Source organism: Mya arenaria, chromosome 2 (assembly GCF_026914265.1).
Source record: "Mya arenaria isolate MELC-2E11 chromosome 2, ASM2691426v1".
In the NCBI taxonomy this organism is placed as follows: Eukaryota; Metazoa; Mollusca; class Bivalvia; order Myida; family Myidae; genus Mya; species Mya arenaria.
Window position 1 is genome coordinate 1,599,667 of NC_069123.1, and position 19,714 is coordinate 1,619,380.

The 19,714-nt window shown below is 34.0% G+C and overlaps 1 protein-coding gene across 2 annotated transcripts in view; it reads left to right on the plus strand.

Annotated features, from left to right (window-relative positions):
• LOC128225070 (solute carrier organic anion transporter family member 4A1-like) overlaps positions 1–19,714 on the plus strand; it is a 102,479-nt gene that overhangs the window by 503 nt on the left and 82,262 nt on the right. The window contains exons 1-2 of one of the 2 annotated variants that reach the window (XM_052935082.1): positions 1,747–1,794; positions 5,986–6,074. The gene's annotated coding sequence lies outside the window, so the exon portion shown is untranslated. Of the gene's footprint in view, positions 1–1,746; positions 1,795–5,985; positions 6,075–19,714 lie in introns of those variants that run through there. The other variant, XM_052935083.1, reaches the window with a different exon arrangement.

Consider the following 19,714-nt stretch of genomic DNA (forward strand, 5'->3'; position numbering starts at 1 on the left):
TAACTTCTATACCCTTCATTGATTAATAATATTTCACACAATAATTGACAACCATCTTACAATTATGTTACATAATTCGATATAACTCTGAAAACAAATTTTGGCCCTTGATTGTCGTTTTTATTTCTTTTTTTATTGCTTTTGACAAGCAAATTTTTTTATATTTTTTACCAGGTTTTCACAAAGTGAATCCTTGTTATTAGAATCATGTGCGTCGTTGTTCAGTTGGGTTGGTGGTAAGGCGGTTTCAAACTCACCTCTGGTATAGAATAATTTTAGTTAGGTGTGGCATATATTGACCAAACTTGGTATATAGGAAGAGTTTATGGAGACTTTTCATGGGATTGTGTTTAGGTTTCAGGTTCAAGGGCAAGGTTACTGTAACTGTAAAAAGAAAAATGGTTGGTACTGAATGACTTATAACTTTAGCTAAAGGGTTGACATTTTGCAACTAAACTTGGTATATAGGAAGAGTTTATAGAGACCTTTCATGGGATTGTGTTTGGGGTCCAGAGAGGCATGGTCAAGGTCAGGGTCACTTGCTAAAAATAGAAAAATGGTCAGTACTGAATAACTTAAGTTACAGGGTTGACAAATTGTGATCAAACTTGGTATATAGGAATATTTTACAGAGACCCTTAATAAGATTGGATTTGTGGCTGCTAGGGTCAATTAAGGTACCTGTTTCTAAAGCTGGGTAATAGTTTGGTACTGAAAAACTTTAATTAGGGTTGACATAGTGACTAAACTTGGTATGATCAAGAAAGAGTTTATGGCGGACTTCCATGGGATTGTGTTTGGGGTCTCGAGGGTCAAGGTCACTGCTAAAAAAAATAGAAAAAATAGTTGAAACTGAATCTCACAACGAAGGCTGAAGTTCTTCTGTGAATCATCAAAAACCTCAGGTTTTGTCCCGTTGCGGCTTTTCTTGTTTATTTTTTCATTTGACTTTTTCTTTGATTTGATAGGCACAATTATTACATCACATTGTATTCATTTTTAAAACAGAGTGGGGTATAGCTGAGTCCGCTGTCTCACGACAGCTCTTGTTTAAGATATTGTTAATAACCTATTAATCTTATTTACTATATTAATTTATTTTTAAAATGATATCTAAAAAAAATTTTTTGTAAAAGGTGTTGTGTCATAAAATGTTTTTTGGCAAAATATTTAATGTAAAGATTATATAATTGTTATATTATACTTCCTTTCAAAATCATGAGTCGATTATAAACATTAAATATGAGATAATATTATATGACACATAAATAAAATAAATTCATTATTGAATGACAGTAGGATATAAATAAACCATAATGCCTTATATAGCTTATAGATAAAGGTATCAAGCTCTTGGGTTTCATTTTTTAGCAACAGGGCGTTAACTAAACTATATCATCTTTCTTCATTGCTCGTGGATGAATTTTGATCTATATGCACAAGACGCATTTAGTATTCTTTCAAGCTTGAACTTTATAGTATCGTTATCCATGTTATTAAAATATTCAAATTACCGCAAAATGTTCAAAACTACACTTTGAAATATTTTTAGTACAAGGAGTTATTATGTTTATTACAGTTGGTATGGTAAATAGCGAAAGATTATGTGTCATGGGTACATCCTTTCAAAAGAAAGGCATATCTTTATTACTTATTTAAATGAAAATTTTTGTAGCTACTTATGATAGCTATCTCATGGCTGCTCTTATTTATTCCTTCTGATGAGGTGTCAAGTTTATGAAATTGTCAATCTTCATGAAATTTTAATTCAATGGAATTATTTGAAAAAGCGGAGTAAGTTTAATGTTACGTCACTTTTAATTATAAGATTGCAATGCTTGAAAATGATGATTTCTAGATTTTGATTAAGATTTGAATCTGTGTACTTTATGATAAGAATAAATGGCGTTTTATAATAAAGCAATATTTTTATTTTTTTTTAACATTATCAGATACTAAAATTTATACTGATGTCTGTTTTAATGTAAACTTTAAATTTGACTGTCAATTTTAAAAGCTTTTAAGTTCTTGCAGAAAAAAAAGTATTTTACTGATTTTCTGGATGATTAATTTGTCAGATTGTATATACTTCTTACTTATATAACCATAGCAGTGGTTTTAATAATTATTTTTTATATGCTTTACGGTGGTTTACAGAGATTTATGAGTGAAATAAAAATCATAATTCACTGTTTCGAACAGAGTAATACCAATTTGATATTATTCATTGTTTTGGAATTTGAAGTCAGCTCTGACACTTTCAAATTAATCGTTAGCCCACAGAGCTGGGACAAATTTTCAATGACGTCAGTTGAATATGATGTTAACTTTATAATTTCACATACAATTGGGTGCATTTTCAATAACGTTCATTTTTTTATACCTGGTACCCTATTTAGGCATATAAAAAAAAGAGAAAAAATAGCTTTTCAGCGAAAGATTGTCATATATTTATTTCACCGTGTGAATACCAAAAGTAAATATTTCACTCGAAAGTACACAGTCACTAGTGAAATATGGCTTTTGGTGCTCAATCTGATCTTATTTACAGGTCTAATTTATTACGTAATATAATCGGAATATCTCATTCTTCTTCTCTTCAAAAAAACAAACAAGTGGGCTTAAAATGAATAATAGAAATGGTCTATCCATATATTAGAACATAATACGCATTATTTAAAATGCATGCACTATAATACATTTGAATAATTTTGACATTAAGAATAAAAAATAATTTCATATTACAAAGAGGGCACATTATGGCAGTTATATAAATCTACGGTGCATATATAGTTCTTGAATTAATTCTAATTATCTAATTAATTTAGGCTGAAATAAATTGCAATGTTATCAAAACGAAACCCTCACATTCTATTATATTTTCAAAATTTTGTTACTCCACTTTGCATGAATCATCTTTCGTAAGTCTGTGCATTTTAATTGTTAGCTTGTGGGTGGGGGGAGGGGGGTATCTTGAATGATCAAACTTAAAGATATGCCATTCTTATATTCATGTTTTATGATTTAAAAAATGATTAAAGATAAAGAGAATTCAAGGTATGTGCAGGCTGTTTTTATATTAACCATCTTGCACTGTTTTGCTCAAAGATTTTTGCTCAAAGATTTAGCTTTTATATTATTAGCACAGGCCATTAAATTTATGGGTCTTACAAAAAATATTTCAAATTTATCAATGGCAGACCTGCTCTTGAATAAAATGCAAGTCATTAGCTTGCATTTTACAAGGTATTCAAAACATGTTTAAGAATGTGGTCATACATAAGTGCTTCACATTATTAGCTCTGTTTATGAATCGAAATTGCTGTGTTCTGAAAAAAAATGTCTATTTAATGTTTATTATGCTTTTGTTGAAGTGGGTTTAAAAGAAGACAACAGATGCACAGAATCTTTTATTACTGTTTTTGTGCAGTTTATTTCTATTGAATGACAACGCATTTTGGTTTGAGAATTTCTCAAACTATTTTATTTGAAATGCTCTGGGAAATATACATTGAAAATCATGTGCTGTGAAGAGATAATAAAACCATTGTTCGGGTAGTGTTGTCATTGTTACTAGATGCTATTAAAAATATTTTTTTTAGGTTTTGAGGCAATATGAATTCTGAGACATGGCTTCAAAACTCCACCCAAATCCATCAAGTGAATTTCTAAGCAAGTGCAATATCTCTCTCTCTTTCTCTCGCTCTCGCTCTCTCTCTCCCGCTCTCTCTCGCTCTCTCTCACTTTATAGCTCTCTCTCGCTCTATAGCCCTCGCTCTCTCTCGCTCTATAGCTCTCTCTCACACTCTCTCTCCCTCTCTCTCTCTCTCTCTCTCTCTCGCTCTATAGCTCTCTCTCTCACACTCTCACTCTCTCTCAATAAGGTGCTCTCTCTTTCCCAGCATGATGTTTAGGACCAGATTAAATATTGGGCTGCAACACTCAAAATGAAAAATCTGACTTTTTCGCATTAAATCCCTGTTATATATTATAATGAGAGTGAACTGATCAGAAAATATTTTCTCTCATTTTTTCAAAAAAGGAATAAATTAAAATGTTAATATCTGTTACTTAGTCCATTTAACATGGATCCTTTGAAACCAAATAGGATTAAAATTTCTACAGTGGAATACTCGATCTTGTCCCATGATAAAAGTGAAAAATGGGCTGTAAGGTTTGTTGATAATTTGTTGATGGGTCCCCAGCAAGAAGCCTTGTCGATGTCCAAAAATGTGTGTATGCTTCATAAATTTATGAATCTGTTTAGTAACGGAGTTTGATGAAATATAATAGCTTAGTTTGCCATTTGATTGTCAGAATTATGAATAGGTGTTTAGGTGTTTTTTAAATAATTTAACCTTATTGGTATTAGCATTTTAATTCAGTTTAAAGTTCAGATATAATTTATAGTATTTTGCATTCAAACATTTAGATTTTTAAAAGGGGAATAATTTTACTGCTGATTAGTTTTATGCTGCATTTTGAAGTTGAATTTAAAATGTTTGCCAAATTTTAAGTAATTGCCTTTTTCTAAATACCAAAAAACAACAATAAAGTTTATTGCTGTAAATCCAGGAAAATATGTTTGGCCTTTAAAAATGATGGCTGGATTTTTTTCTGAAGTTGGACACAAGAGTCTGAAATGTCAGATTTTATTAACATGAATTTATTTTACCTAGAACATATGTTATGTGAACCTAATCTATCAACGTAATATGTTAATGTGCGGACATTTTGAGTATTATAAAATAAAACAACCATGTTGAAAAATGTCACAATACTCATTAATCATAAAAAAGGAAACAATATTTATGCGAAAATAAATTTGTTATTGCGTCTTAAATCATTTCTGCTGCATTATTTTTTTTTTATCACATTTGAACACATAAAGCGAGAGGAACAAGAAGAACAAAAAGACTTAGTAGAAAAAGAACAAGAAGAACAAGAAAAAGAAGATGGCTTAGTAGAAGAAGAAAAAAAAGAACAAAAAGAAGAAGACTATTAGTAGAAAAAAAAGAAGAACAAGAAGAAGAAGAAAAAAATGAAGAAGGAGAATGAGTAGGAAAAGTATTAGTGGAGAAGGAAGAAGAAGAATGTGTAGTAGAAGAAGAAGAAGAAGATGGCTTAGTAGAAGAAGAAAAAAAAGAACAAGAAGAAGAAGACTATAAGTAGAAAAAAAGAAGAACAAGAAGAAGAAGAAAAAAATGAAGAAGGAGAATGAGTAGGAAAAGTATTAGTCGGGGAGGAAGAAGAAGAATGTGTCGTAGAAGAAGAAGAAGAAGAAAAAGAAGAAGAAGAAGTAAAAAGGAATGTGTAATTGAAGAAGAAGAAGCAGAAGAAGAAGAAGAAGAAGAAGAAGAAGAAGAAGAAGAAGAAGAAGAAGAAGAAGAAGAAGAAGAAGAAGAAGAAGAAGAGGAAGAAGAAGAAGAAGAAGACTAAGTAGAAGAAAAAGAAGAAGAACCAGAAGAAGGAGAAAAAATGAAGAAGGAGAATGAGTAGGAAAAGTATTAGTGGAGGAGGAAGAAGAAGATGAAGAAGAAGACGAAAAAAAAGAAAAGAATGTGTATTAGAAGAATAAGAAGAAGATTAGAATTCCTTATACTAAGTTTCTTAACATAAACATTTTATTGAATGAATGAAATCTTATGATCCTTCCCACTTTATTTCATTCTCAAGCCCGTTAAGTATCCGCAGGTGCAATACTTCTGCAGTTGCAAATTTTCCAAAGTGTGCATATATTACTGTAGGTCGAAATGCTCTCATATATATTTTTATTGGTATTTGATAGTTTCAATGAGATATTTTGTCTATTTTTGTTTCCAAATGGCACATCAATGTAAATTTTACAACTTGAGAAGTGAAAGGCTTTAATTTTTATGATATTTTAAATTTCGTTTTGAATGTCTGTCAAGCATCCGACTCGAATTTGACTTGTTCTAGCATTACATTATTAAATGAAAAAAAAATGTTCTGTATATATTTCAGCTAGACCTTCCCCTATGCCACCACCCACTTAAACACCTGGGGAACTGCTACTGTTGGTGTCTTTAGAACAAGTTCTGGGACTGAATAAGGTATGATCATAATGTAGAGCTAATGTTCTAGATCTTTTGTCAATGACCTTGTTATCCATTGGGTTTATAGTTAATAACACTGTTGCCCATTGAGTTAAGTCAAAACTCCTTCCATTTATTGGTTGTCAATGACCCTGTTTTCCATTGGGTTTATAGTTAATAACACTGTTGCCCATTGGATTAAGTCAAAACTCCTTCCATTTATTGGTTGTCAATGACCCTGTTATCCATTGGGTTTATAGTTAATAACACTGTTGCCCATTGGATTAAGTCAAAACTCCTTCCATTTATTGGTTGTCAATGACCCTGTTATCCATTGGGTTTCAATGATAGTTAATAACACTGTTGCCCATTGGATAAAGTCAAAACTCCTTCCATTTATTGCTTGTCAATGACCCTGTTATCCATTGGGTTTATAGTTAATAACACTGTTGCCCATTGGGTTAAGTCAAAACTCCTTCCATTTATTGGTTGTCAATGACCCTGTTATCCATTGGGTTTCAATGATAGTTAATAACACTGTTGCCCATTGGATTGAGTCAAAACTCCTTCCATTTATTGGTTGTCAATGACCCTGTTATCCATTGGGTTTATAGTTAATAACACTGTTGCCCATTGGGTTAAGTCAAAACTCCTTCCATTTATTGGTTGTCAATGACCCTGTTTTCCATTGGGTTTATAGTTAATAACACTGTTGCCCATTGGGTTAAGTCAAAACTCCTTCCATTTATTGGTTGTCAATGACCCTGTTATCCATTGGGTTTATAGTTAATAACACTGTTGCCCATTGGGTTAAGTCAAAACTCCTTCCATTTATTGGTTGTCAATGACCTTGTTATCCATTGGGTTTATAGTTAATAACACTGCTGCCCATTGGGTTAAGTCAAAACTCCTTCCATTTATTGGTTGTCAATGACCCTGTTATCCATTGGGTTTCAATGATAGTTAATAACACTGTTGCCCATTGGATTGAGTCAAAACTCCTTCCATTTATTGGTTGTCAATGACCCTGTTATCCATTGGGTTTATAGTTAATAACACTGTTGCCCATTGGGTTAAGTCAAAACTCCTTCCATTTATTGGTTGTCAATGACCCTGTTTTCCATTGGGTTTATAGTTAATAACACTGTTGCCCATTGGGTTAAGTCAAAACTCCTTCCATTTATTGGTTGTCAATGACCCTGTTATCCATTGGGTTTATAGTTAATAACACTGTTGCCCATTGGGTTAAGTCAAAACTCCTTCCATTTATTGGTTGTCAATGACCTTGTTATCCATTGGGTTTATAGTTAATAACACTGCTGCCCATTGGGTTAAGTCAAAACTCCTTCCATTTATTGGTTGTCAATGACCCTGTTATCCATTGGGTTTCAATGATAGTTAATAACACTGTTGCCCATTGGATTAAGTCAAAACTCCTTCCATTTATTGGTTGTCAATGACCCTGTTATCCATTGGGTTTATAGTTAATAACACTGTTGCCCATTGGGTTAAGTCAAAAATCCTTCCATTTATTGGTTGTCAATGACCCTGTTATCCATTGGGTTAATGCGCTCATTATAAATAGATAAATGAAGGGTCTTCGCATTGATACAAAAAGCTTAGTTCCTTCATTCACAGCAATATATAGTTGATTAATGTGAGATTAGCAGCATCAGTAACATTTACTTTGACCTTGTACTGTAAGCTTGTTTAACAGTTAGGCTGTTGCCGAAATAGCTTGTAAAGTTTAATTTGATTTAACATGTTTTATTAAGAAAAGTGCCTTAATTTGTGGCAAAGTGTGATTATAGATTTCTTGCCATGACCTATGTTGACCTTAAGACAACTATGCTTAACCTTTTTGAAATAAAAAAAAATCATTTATTAAAGAAGTGAATTAATACGAAAAGCAAATAGTTTTAAAACTTTAATATGTACGTTAGAAGTTCAAGTGGTAAAAGTTGCGAAGCCAAATAAGAATCTTTGAAGATGATGTTTGCCGGGTTTACGAGAAGAGAAGACAGTGTCATATCACATCTTTTATTTGGTTTCGAGTTTATCTATTGGGTTTATTTCAATAAAGGAGAAATACAGTAATAAAATATGCCCCAAATGCACAATTTCTGATTAAAAATTGTGAAAATTTACTTGGGGGAGTACCCACAAACCCCCCTGCCAACATTTGAAACCAAGTAGATTTAGGTTCACAGAAAGGGTGCAAAAAAAGGCTACACCCCTAAATTACCCCTTCTCTTACATCAAATTCTAGATCTGCCTCTGGTTTATTGGGTTGTTATCTATTGGGTTAAGCCAAAAACATTTTTCACTGGGTTTTGTCAATAACTCTGTAATTAGGTTTATCAAATTTAGCTCTATAAGTTGTTGGGTCTTAGCCAGCAATCGGGCTGTAATGTAAGTTTGCTTTTCTTTGACCAGTTATAAAGTTTAAAATCAAATTATTTCTTTATTTTGTGGACATGTGCTATTATAGTTGTTAAAAGTAACATGTTAAACTTACTGAATTGCTTTAATTTTTATGAATGAAGAAAAAATTCTGAATTAATACGAAAATTAGATACTTGAAGAGGTTAAACATTGAGAAGCGATATGAGATTATTTCAAGATGATTTTTGCAAGATATATCACAAAAGATGGTTTCATATCACTACTTCTATATGGTTTAGGGCCGAGTTTAATTTGTACAGTGGCGTAATGTGAGTATTATAGCCAAATGAAAAAGATCATGGCTTATAATATGATCTACGTTGTTGAATGGACTTGATGTTGGGTGTCGACTTTTATTGCAGAAGGGGCTGAGAGAAGAATGAAAAAGATATGGCTTGGTAATGGTAGCGGAAAAGAGTCAGGTTCAAAACTTCTTTGCCACACGATATTCAACCTCGAAACAGTTTGGTACTTTTATTGCTGGCCACTTCAAATATGTTAATGATCTGGTTTAAGTGAATTACTATGTTATTCATTTGGTAAAGCAAATTGGATATCTGTTGGGTTAAGCCAATGACCTTGTTATCTGTTGGGTTAGCCAATGACCTTGTTATTGGTTGGGTTAGCCAATAACCTTGTTATCTGTTGGGTTAGCCAATGACTTTGTTATCTGTTGGTTAGCCAATGACCTTGTTATCAGTGTTTGGTTTTGTTAATGCACTTGTTATCTGTTGGGCTAGGCAATGACCATGTTATCTGTGTGGTTCAGGCAATGTCTTTGTAATCTCCTTGTTATCTGTTTGGTTCAGCTAATTACCTTGTTATCCATTGGTTCAGGTAATGACCTTGTTTTCTGTTGAGTTCAGGCAATGACTTTGTTATCTCATTGTTATCTGTTGGGTGATATCTCATTGTTATCTGTTGGGTGCAGGCAATTACCTTGTTATCTGTTTGGTTTAGCTAATTACCTTGTTATCCATTAGGTTCAGGCAATGAGCTTGTTATTTGTTCGGTTAGGCAATGACCTTGTTATCTGCATGGTTTTTTCAATGACTTTGTTATCTTCATGCTTTCTGCAATGACCTTGTAATCTGCATGGTTTCAGCAATGACCTTGTTATCTGTTGGGTTCAGGCAATTACCTTGTTATCTGTTGTATTAGCCATTGACCTTGTTATCTGTTGAGTTCAGCAATGACTTTGTTATCACCTTGTTATCTGTTGGGTTTAGCTAATTACTTTGATATTTGTTGGGTTAGAAAATGACCTTGTTATGTGCATGGTTTACGCAATAACCTTGTTAACTGGTTGGGTTCAGGCAATTACCTTGTTATCTGTTGTGTTTAGCCAATGACCTTGTTATCTGTTTGGTTTAGGCAATGACCTTGTTATCTATTGGGTTCAGGCAATGACCTTGTTACCTGATGGGTTTAGCCAATGAACTTGTTTTCTGATGGGATAAGCCAATGACCTTGTTATCTTTTGGGTTCAGGCAATGACTTTGTTATCTTCTTGTTATCTGTTGGGTTTAGCTAATTACCTTATTATCCATTGGGTTCAGTCAATTATGACCTTGTTATCTGTTGGGTTTAGCTAATTATCTTGTTATCTGTTGGGTTTAGCTAATTATTTTGTTATCTGCATGGATTCCGCAGTGACCTTGTTATCAGTTGGGTTTAGCTAATTACATTGTTATCCGTTGGGTTCATTTAATTATGACCTTGTTATCTGTTGGGTTTAGCTAATTATCATGTTATCTGTTGGGTTATGCTAATTACCTTGTTGTTTTTTGGGTTAAGCAATGACCTTGTTATGTGCATGGTTTACGCAATAACCTTGTTATCTGCATGGATTCTGCAGTGACCTTGTTATCTGTTGGGTTTAGCTTATTACATTGTTATCCATTGGGTTCAGTTTATTATGACCTTGCTATCTGTTGGGTTTAGCTTATAATCCTGTTATCTGTTGGGTTTAGCTAATTACCTTGTTGTTTGTTGGGTTAGGCAATGACCTTGTTATGTGCATGGTTTACGCAATAACCTTGTTATCTGCATTTATTCAACAGTGACCTTGTTATCTGTTGGGTTCATGCATTCAATGATCTTGTTATCTGTTAAGTTATGCACAGACCTTGAAGTTGTTATCTGTATGGTTTAGTAAGTTACCTTGTTGTCTGTTGAGTTTAGCCAATTACCTTGTTATCTGACCGGATAAGCCAATGCCCTAAGTTATCTATTGGGCTTAGCCAATAACCTTGATATCTATTTGGCTTAGCCAATGACCCTGTTATCTCTTGAGATGATCTTATGACCTTGTTATCTGTTGGGATGATCTAATGACCTTGTTGTCTGTTGTGCTTAGCCATCGACCTTGTTATCTTTTGGGATGATTTAATGACCTTGTTATCTGTTGGGATGATCCACTGACCTTGTTATCTTTTGGGATAAGCCAATGACTTTGTTATTTGTTTGTATAAGCCAATTATCTTGTTATCTGTTGGGATAAGTCAATGACTATATTCATGACTGGGTTTTGTCAATAACTCTTTTTTATGAGGTTTTAGCCAATAATTCTGTTATAAATTAGGTTTATCAAATAATTCTTCTTTTTGTTGTGTTTAGCCCATAACCATGCAGTTTAGCTTGCTTTCTTTGACTTTTTAATAGGCTGTATCGTTATTGGTTGATTGACATTATCATGTGATGCTACCAATATATTAAATAAAGGTTTAAATATCTGTCTGCTTAGTATAAGTCCTTAGGGGTGAGTGGTTAAGGTGTGGTTTTCTAAAAAAAAATATTGACTGTACTAACGTGGGTTTGCTCCCCACTGGGAGAATTATTTTTATACCAAAACATGAGCGAGTCCCCTTTAGATAAACTGAACTACTGAAATTTTCATGAAAGAGGATTTATTTCTGAAGTAATACGAAAACCAAATACTTTCAAAACTTTAATACCTACATCTAAAGTTCAAGTGTTAAACATTGAGAAGCCATATGAGATTACTTGAAGATGATTTTTGCAAGATATATCACAATAAGACGGTGTCATATCACTACTTCTATATGGTTTAGGGCCAAGTTTAATTTGTACAGTGGCGTAATGTGAGTTTAATAGCCGAATGCAAAAGGTCATGGCTTATAATATGATCTTCATTCCTGAATGGACTTGATGTTGGGTGTCGACTTTTATTGCGGAAAATACTTAGAGAGGATATGGCTGAGTTAATTGTGGTAGCGGAAAAGTGTCAAGTTTAATACTCTTCGGCCACGCTGTATTTAAAATACCCAATCTACTTCAGATGAGTGCCTTCAATGGTAACTGATTTGAGAGAGCTAAAAGTTAAAACTGAAATCGAATTGTAGCCTGCCACAAAAAATTAAATTACAACAGATCAGCTTCAACGAAGCCATTGCTCAAAATTTTTGACCTTCAAAACCTATTTTAAAGCTGCACTCTCACAGATTGAACATTTTGACAAGTTTTTTTTTATTTTTTGTCATGGAACAAGCCATTTTTTAGAGAAAATCCATGGAAACAAGTTATTTAAGACTGCTGACAAAAATTTAGATTGCAGATTTTTATATTTAAGTTCAAAAATTGATGTTTAATGCAATTTTCTTAAACCGTTAGTAACGGTTTAATCCATAAAACATAAATTTACGAACAGAAAATATGAAAATCTGCGATCTGATCTTTTGTCAGCAATCTTTTATCATTGGTTTGCAGATATTTACGCAAAATATCGAAGACAAATAATAAAAAAGTTGTAAAAATGGTAAATCTGTGAGAGTGCAACTTTTAGAACTTTCCTTTTTTATCTTAAGGGGACTAGACACCAGAATGATGGTTGATGTCAATGCGAGGTAGTAGGTTACATCATTTTATAGAAAGGTTATATTGTTTTTGAAAATAAGGAAACTGCACCAGGTTGCACATATTTTATTTTCCAGTGAAGGATTATCGATTTTTATCACTCAACAAAATGGAAAATCAAATATTTCATTAGAAAGCAATGATATATTTTGTTAACATATTTGGTTGTCAATCTGAAACATTTTCTTTCATATAGTTTGTAAATTATTGGTGCTATATACACTGACATTTCAGTGGATTTTACTGAGTATGTTTGGTATGTGAGTACTTTCTTAATATGAGCATGAATTGAAGGAACTTCTTGACTTGTTTAGTGAATATAAAGTACCGTGGGTCATGACGTCAGAAAACATCATCACATGCGTTTTTTGGTGAAATGTACAAAAACGCATTTTTCTATGTCACTTTTTCACAAAAAAGTAATTTCAGGTATGCTAGAAAAATATCAATTATGTGTTATGCTGCGTACCCGGTTTTCCAGGTGACCTCGAGTTAAACTGGGAACAAGTGACAGAACGAAATTATTAATATCTATTCTTATATCAGAGGCCTTATTGTCTCTCTCTGAAATTTCATTGAAAAAGAATCAGTATTTTTCAAGACGGGGTGAGAAGAGGTTAAAGGGGGGGGGGGGGGGAAAGATGCACCTAACCAGCAATATGTAGCAAAGAATATAACCCTGGCTATGATAAATGATGATGGATTTTACCCATTGACCAATTGAAAACAGCATCATATAACTGATGTAAAAATAAATACAATTGAAGAATCTTCAGTTGAGATTGTTCTTAGTGTGCCTAAACATCATTAATGGTTGCCTACATGTGTGGCATTGTAACCTTGCCTTGGTTTATGAGGGTGGATCATGCAAGATTTATCAATCAATGTTTTAAACTGACTATGTGGCTGTAACATTTGACACCATTGGCATGCTATAGATGATAATTTCACTTTGGCGATGTTTATATGTTGGTACTACTGATGGTTGGACAGTGAACAAAACAACCTATTATATGCTTTCTTTGGGCTTATAGTCAGATTTGCCTGACACAAAGTGAACACCAGAGGTTACCCAAAACCTTCTTTATTTTAATGTTTTTTGCCACTTTCTGGAATTAACCTCTTATAATTTAATGTCACTTGCTACCTTCTGGAATTAACCTCCTATATTGTAATGTCACTTGCTACCTTCTGGAATCAACCTCCTAAAATTTAAAGTCACTTGCTACCTTCTGGAATTAATCTCCTAAAATTTAATGTCACATGCTACCTTCTGGAATAAGCCTCCTATAATTTAATGTCACTTGGTCCCTTTTGGAATTAACCTCCTATACTTTAATGTCACTTGCTCCCTTCTGGAATTAACCTCCAATAATTTAATGTCACATGCTACCTTCTGGAATTACCCTCCTATAATTCAATGTCACTTGCTACCTTCTGGAATTAACCTCTTATAATTCAATGTCACTTACTCCCTTCTGGAATTACCCTCCTATATTTCAATGTCACTTTCTACCTTCTGGAGTTAACCTCCTATATTTTAATGTCACTTGTTACTTTTTGGAATTAACCTCCTATAATTCAATGTCACTTGCTACCTTCTGGAATTAACCTCCTATAATTTAATGTCGCTTGCGCTACCACCTGGAATTAACCTCCTAAAATTTAATGTCACTTGCTACCTTCTGGAATTAACCTTCTATATTTTAATGTCACTTGCTACCTTCTGGAATTAACCTCCTAAAATTTAATGTCACTTGCTACCTTCTGGAATCAACCTCCTAAATTTTACTGTCACTTGTTAATTGTGGCATTAACCTCCTATATTTAAGTGTTCATTGGCATTTACCCCAAACAGTGATATAAAACTAATATTTCAAGCTGTGAAAATATTTGATATTTTTCACATTATGATATAACTTGGTTTGTTTATTTGAGTTAATCAAGGTCTGTCCACACCCATGGGCTGCATTATGGCTTGACCCCACAGTGACACCAGCACAACCTAAATTGTGACATGAGTTAGAAGTGACAGCAATTTGGTGTCAATTTCAGACACTGGAAAACTTGAAAAAACAGAGTGAGGTACAAGAAATACCCTAGCTCTTTGCGAAGAGACCTCTTGATTCTTTAATGTGCTCAGTGTAAAGCACTGATACACGGGATACAACTTTCCTGGGTTGAACCAGTACTGAGTACACCACTTTTCCAATCACTACCCCTTTAAATGCCAAGCACCAGGCAAGGGAGCTACTTGTACAAACCCTTAAAACGTCTTTCAGTATGACGTGGCCTGGGATTGAACCCACGACCTCCCGTCCATATGTGGACGCCTTAACCACTAGGCCACGGAGACGGTATGATCAACCTGTCAATATTTCATTAAAGAACTGCATATTTGCGTACAGTCAGCTATGTGCCTGAAATAACATACTATGTTGGAATTCATGAACATTTGGAAGTTATTTGTGGATTCTGAATTAATCAAAATCTGATGTGGAAATAAGAGGAAATGGGGTTAATAGATTGTAAGTGATACAAAGGTAGCCATATTCAAACAGTTGTTAGCATAATTGATGGTGTTTAAAGGGTTAATAACTAGTTTCACCTTGTAAACAGAACAGATGTAAAAATAACATTACTAGTTGATGTCTGCTTGTTTTCATTTAATTTTCACTTAAATGCTTCTCATGTTACATTTTCGTAGGTGTTGATAAAGTGTTCAAGCTTTTTTATTTTGAAATAGTCTCAACTGTTAAGTTGTCCAGAAAGAAAAGCAGGTCAAGAATCCTGAGTTCTTGGGGGAAAGCCCTTGCAATTCAATCAGAGTTATGGTCCTTGGCATAAAATCTTTGCATTCAGGCTCATGTGCATTTTTTTTCTCATATAATGCACAAGTTTCTATAATTCTATTACATTTTTAGACATTTCTTCAGTATTAGGTGGGGTTTCATGCTTTCTGTATACAAATAACAACAGAAATAGTCATTCACTAATAAGCTTCATTAATTTCTGCATTATTTTACATAAGACTGATGGCCCTTGCCCTTCCTAGTTCAAAGCTTTGTATTCCTATCGTATCAGAGCTTGTCTCACGCTGCAATCCAAATAAATCAATGTTCACTTATAGCATGCTAGTTATTGAATGATATCATTTAACTTTGAAGTTACGTCACCCAATTTCCTTGTTATTGCAATTATACAACTTGCGATTCGTGCTAGTTTATAATTTCAGTAACACAGGTAATGGGCTAAAAAATGTTATCATCAAAAAGCTAGTGAAATTTCAGCAGCTGTATAATTAAAGAAAACTTTGATAAGTTGTCTACAGGTTTTCTTTTAGCTATTTGACTCATTAAAATAATTTGATTGGTTAGTAAATATTTTCAAATAAATATTGACCAATCAATAAACATTATAGATACTATTGACCAATACAAAAATTCAACCATTTTTTTTACAATTGGCTGTAGATCTGTATTAAAAGTACATGAAAAGTTTTGTTTGCAATGAAAGAATTTTAAGGAAAACCACTCTTGTCCAAGAAATAAAACTATAACTTTATGGGTTGTTCGGTTAGCGCTTTGGGTAGCACATCACCAAGGCGGCTGGGTTCGATTCCCTGCCTGTGCGAATGTGAGTTTGGTTTGTGGTCACCAAGCCAGACAAGGGGTTTTCTCTGGGTACATCGGTTTCACCCACATTAGGCCACACTCTCGCATAACATCCTGCCAATGAGAGTGGCTTAGTTTATAATAAGTAAGCATAACTTTCTTCATAATCGTTGTAAAATATATAATGTTTAAACTTAAAATTTAAAGTTATAATTCTTAATGTAGAATAAAGTATTATTTTAGCGTTATAATGCCAGTACAAATTATATTTTGTGCAGTTAAAATCAATCATAAATGATAAAATGTTCCAAATTTTGATTCAATTTACCTGATTTTCTTCCTTTGGGTAATAAAAGTGTATTTTTATATTTATTTAAGCAGGAAGGTCTGTGAATGCGTTAAGTCCTGATTTAATGTGCCAAACATTTCAACCATAAATATTATATATCAGATTTAGTTTCAAGCAATATGATTTTCCGATATTTTATCTAAGTTATTCTTTTCACTTCACACATTTTCTATATCTGATATATTTATGAAGTCTGTTTCAATTAATAATCTTCACGCAGAAAATGTAAAAAATGATTTTAATGGTTCCTTTCTATGCCGAGGTACTCAAATCACAGATAATTTGGCAGAAGCGTCCGTTCAGCATCAAAGTAGAGTAACTCTTGTCAAACAAAAAATCTTTTACATGTAATACATTTAGCATGGTTTACGAATATATCAGATACATTAAGATTTATTACATTTCTCTCAAATGTAAAATATTTTGGACCTTATCAGTACCGGTATATTAGAAACAGCAAGACGTCACAAAATATATCTGTGTTGAAAGGTGATTAAATCACTTTTGCCAGAATGATCGTGGTTTTGATAACCTGGAAAAACAATTGAAGAAGATCTGAAGGGACATTTGTAGCCTTGTTTATTATTACTTATGTAATAGTCATAGAAAATATGTTTATAATGACTAAAACAAGGGAAGATAATTACTGTTATCATTGAAAATGATGATTGCGTTGATAACGGTATGGCGTAGGTTAATTCGTAAATTATGGGAAGTATATTTAGATGGGGGAGATCAGTCATTGTCAGGTTTATTTGTATTAACACTTATGCCAGAACTGATAATGTTTATTAAAGAAGAAGTTTCTACAACAACTTTGAGTAGCTCTAGGAAAGTGTGGGTGTTTGTGGTTAAAATGGGAGAAACACCTATTAAATTATTGAATTCTGTGAGTCAATGTGTTTGTTGAACACATACCATCTGTTCAGTAAAATTTTCTCCAAACATACAGTATTCAAGAAAGTAACAAGGACCTTTAAGCAATGTTTAAGCCAAACTATTGAACAAGTAATATATATTGCTACATGAATAAGACAGATAGTCCAAATCAACTGGCAGCAGTTGGGTAAAATAGCCAAATGTTATCTGCTTGCAATTAGGTTATATGGCTACAAATCGAATGACAGCAGTTTGGTTATATGGCTACAAATCAAATGACACCAGTTTGGTGAGATGGCTACAAAGCAAATGACATCAGTTTAGTTATATGGCTACAATGCAAATGACAGCAGTGGAGTTATATGGCTACAAATCAAATGACACCAGTTTGGTAAGATGGCCTCATGTCAACTGACAGCAGTTTGGTGAAACGCTACAATTCAACTGACAGCAGTTATAGGTTATATGGCTAAAAATCAATTGACAGCAGTTTGGTGAGATGGCCACATGTCAATTGACAGCAGTTTGGTGAGATGACCACATGTCAATTGACAGCAGTTTGGTGAGATGGCCACATGTCAATTGACAGCAGTTTGGTGAGATGGCCACATGTCAACTGACAGCAGTTTGGTGAGATGGCCACATGTCAATTGACAGCAGTTTGGTGAGATGACCACATGTCAATTGACAGCAGTTTGGTGAGATGGTCACATGTCAATTGACAGCAGTTTGGTGAGATGGCCACATGTCAATTGACAGCAGTTTGGTGAGATGGCCACATGTCAATTGACAGCAGTTTGGTGAGATGGCCACATGTCAATTGACAGCAGTTTGGTGAGATGGCCACATGTCAATTGACAGCAGTTTGGTGAGATGGCCACATGTCAATTGACAGCAGTTTGGTGAGATGGCCACATGTCAATTGACAGCAGTTTGGTGAGATGGCCACATGTCAATTGACAGCAGTTTGGTGAGATGGCCACATGTCAATTGACAGCAGTTTGGTGAGATGGCCACATGTCAACTGACAGCAGTTTGGTGAGATGGCCACATGTCCACTGACAGCAGTTTGGTGAGATGGCCACATGTCAACTGACAGCAGTTTGGTGAGATGGCCACATGTCAACTGACAGCAGTTTGGTGAGATGGCCACATGTCAACTGACAGCAGTTTGGTGAGATGGCCACATGTCAACTGACAGCAGTTTGGTGAGATGGCCTCATGTCAATTGACAGCAGTTTGGTGAGATGGTCACATGTCAATTGACAGCAGTTTGGTGAGATGGCCACATGTCAATCGACAGCAGTTTGGTGAGATGGCCACATGTCAATTGACAGCAGTTTGGTGAGATGGCCTCATGTCAATTGACAGCAGTTTGGTGAGATGGCCACATGTCAATTGACAGCAGTTTGGTGAGATGGCCACATGTCAATTGACAGCAGTTTGGTGAGATGGCCACATGTCAATTGACAGCAGTTTGGTGAGATGGCCACATGTCAACTGAGAGTGGTTATAGGTTATATGGCTATAAATCAACTGATAGCAGTCATACGTTATGAAGCTACAAATCAACTGACAGCAGTTTAGCGAGATTGCCACATGTCAACTTAAAGCAGCACAGTTATATGGCTACACATCAACAGACAGCAGATTGGTGAGATGGCCACACGTCAATGGAGAGCTGTTAGGTTATATGGTTGGTGAGATGGCTGCATGTCAACTAATAAACAGGGTTTTAAGACTTTGAATACAATTCTAAGTGGAAATAACAATAAAACATACACCTTGGATTTTAAATGACAAAAAAGCAACATTTTTGCGGTTGATATGATTGTCCATCAAATGTCAAAACATTGTTCAACATTATGAATGATGTTTGACGACATAAAGTGTGACATTATAGCTGTTTAATACATTTAATGATAGATTGTCATGCAACATGAGCCCTGTACATTCACCTCGGATTGCTTAATGATCAAGGAGCCTTCTTTTTGATCTCTAGCAAACTTGTAATAAATGTGACCAAGTTTACTTTAAAGTTGCAATTTGGGCTATAAATTTTCAAGAAAACATCCCTGAGGTTAAGCCAATTGCATTATTTATTTCGTATTATGTTTAGTTACATCAAAGGTTGATTTAAACGAGTAGTTAAACTGAAACTGATATATAAATTACCATTGGTTGTTTGTTCTATAGCGTATTTTTCACACAGGAAAAGCTCATCTGTTTTTTAGCTGGACTGATTGCAAAATATGGGGAGCTATTCTCTTCACCCTTAGTGAAAAGTTTTGCGTTTAAATTACTAAAGATTACTACCTAGATTTTCAGCCAATGAAATTGCAGATAGGCAATCATTAAGTACTATATGGCTTAATCATTAAGAACTTTCAACTTACACGAGTGTTAAAGGTCTCCTACTGCCACTCATCAGATACACAATTTCTGTCTTAGATTTTGCATTGATAATTTGTCAGCCAATGAGGTTTTATTCTAAG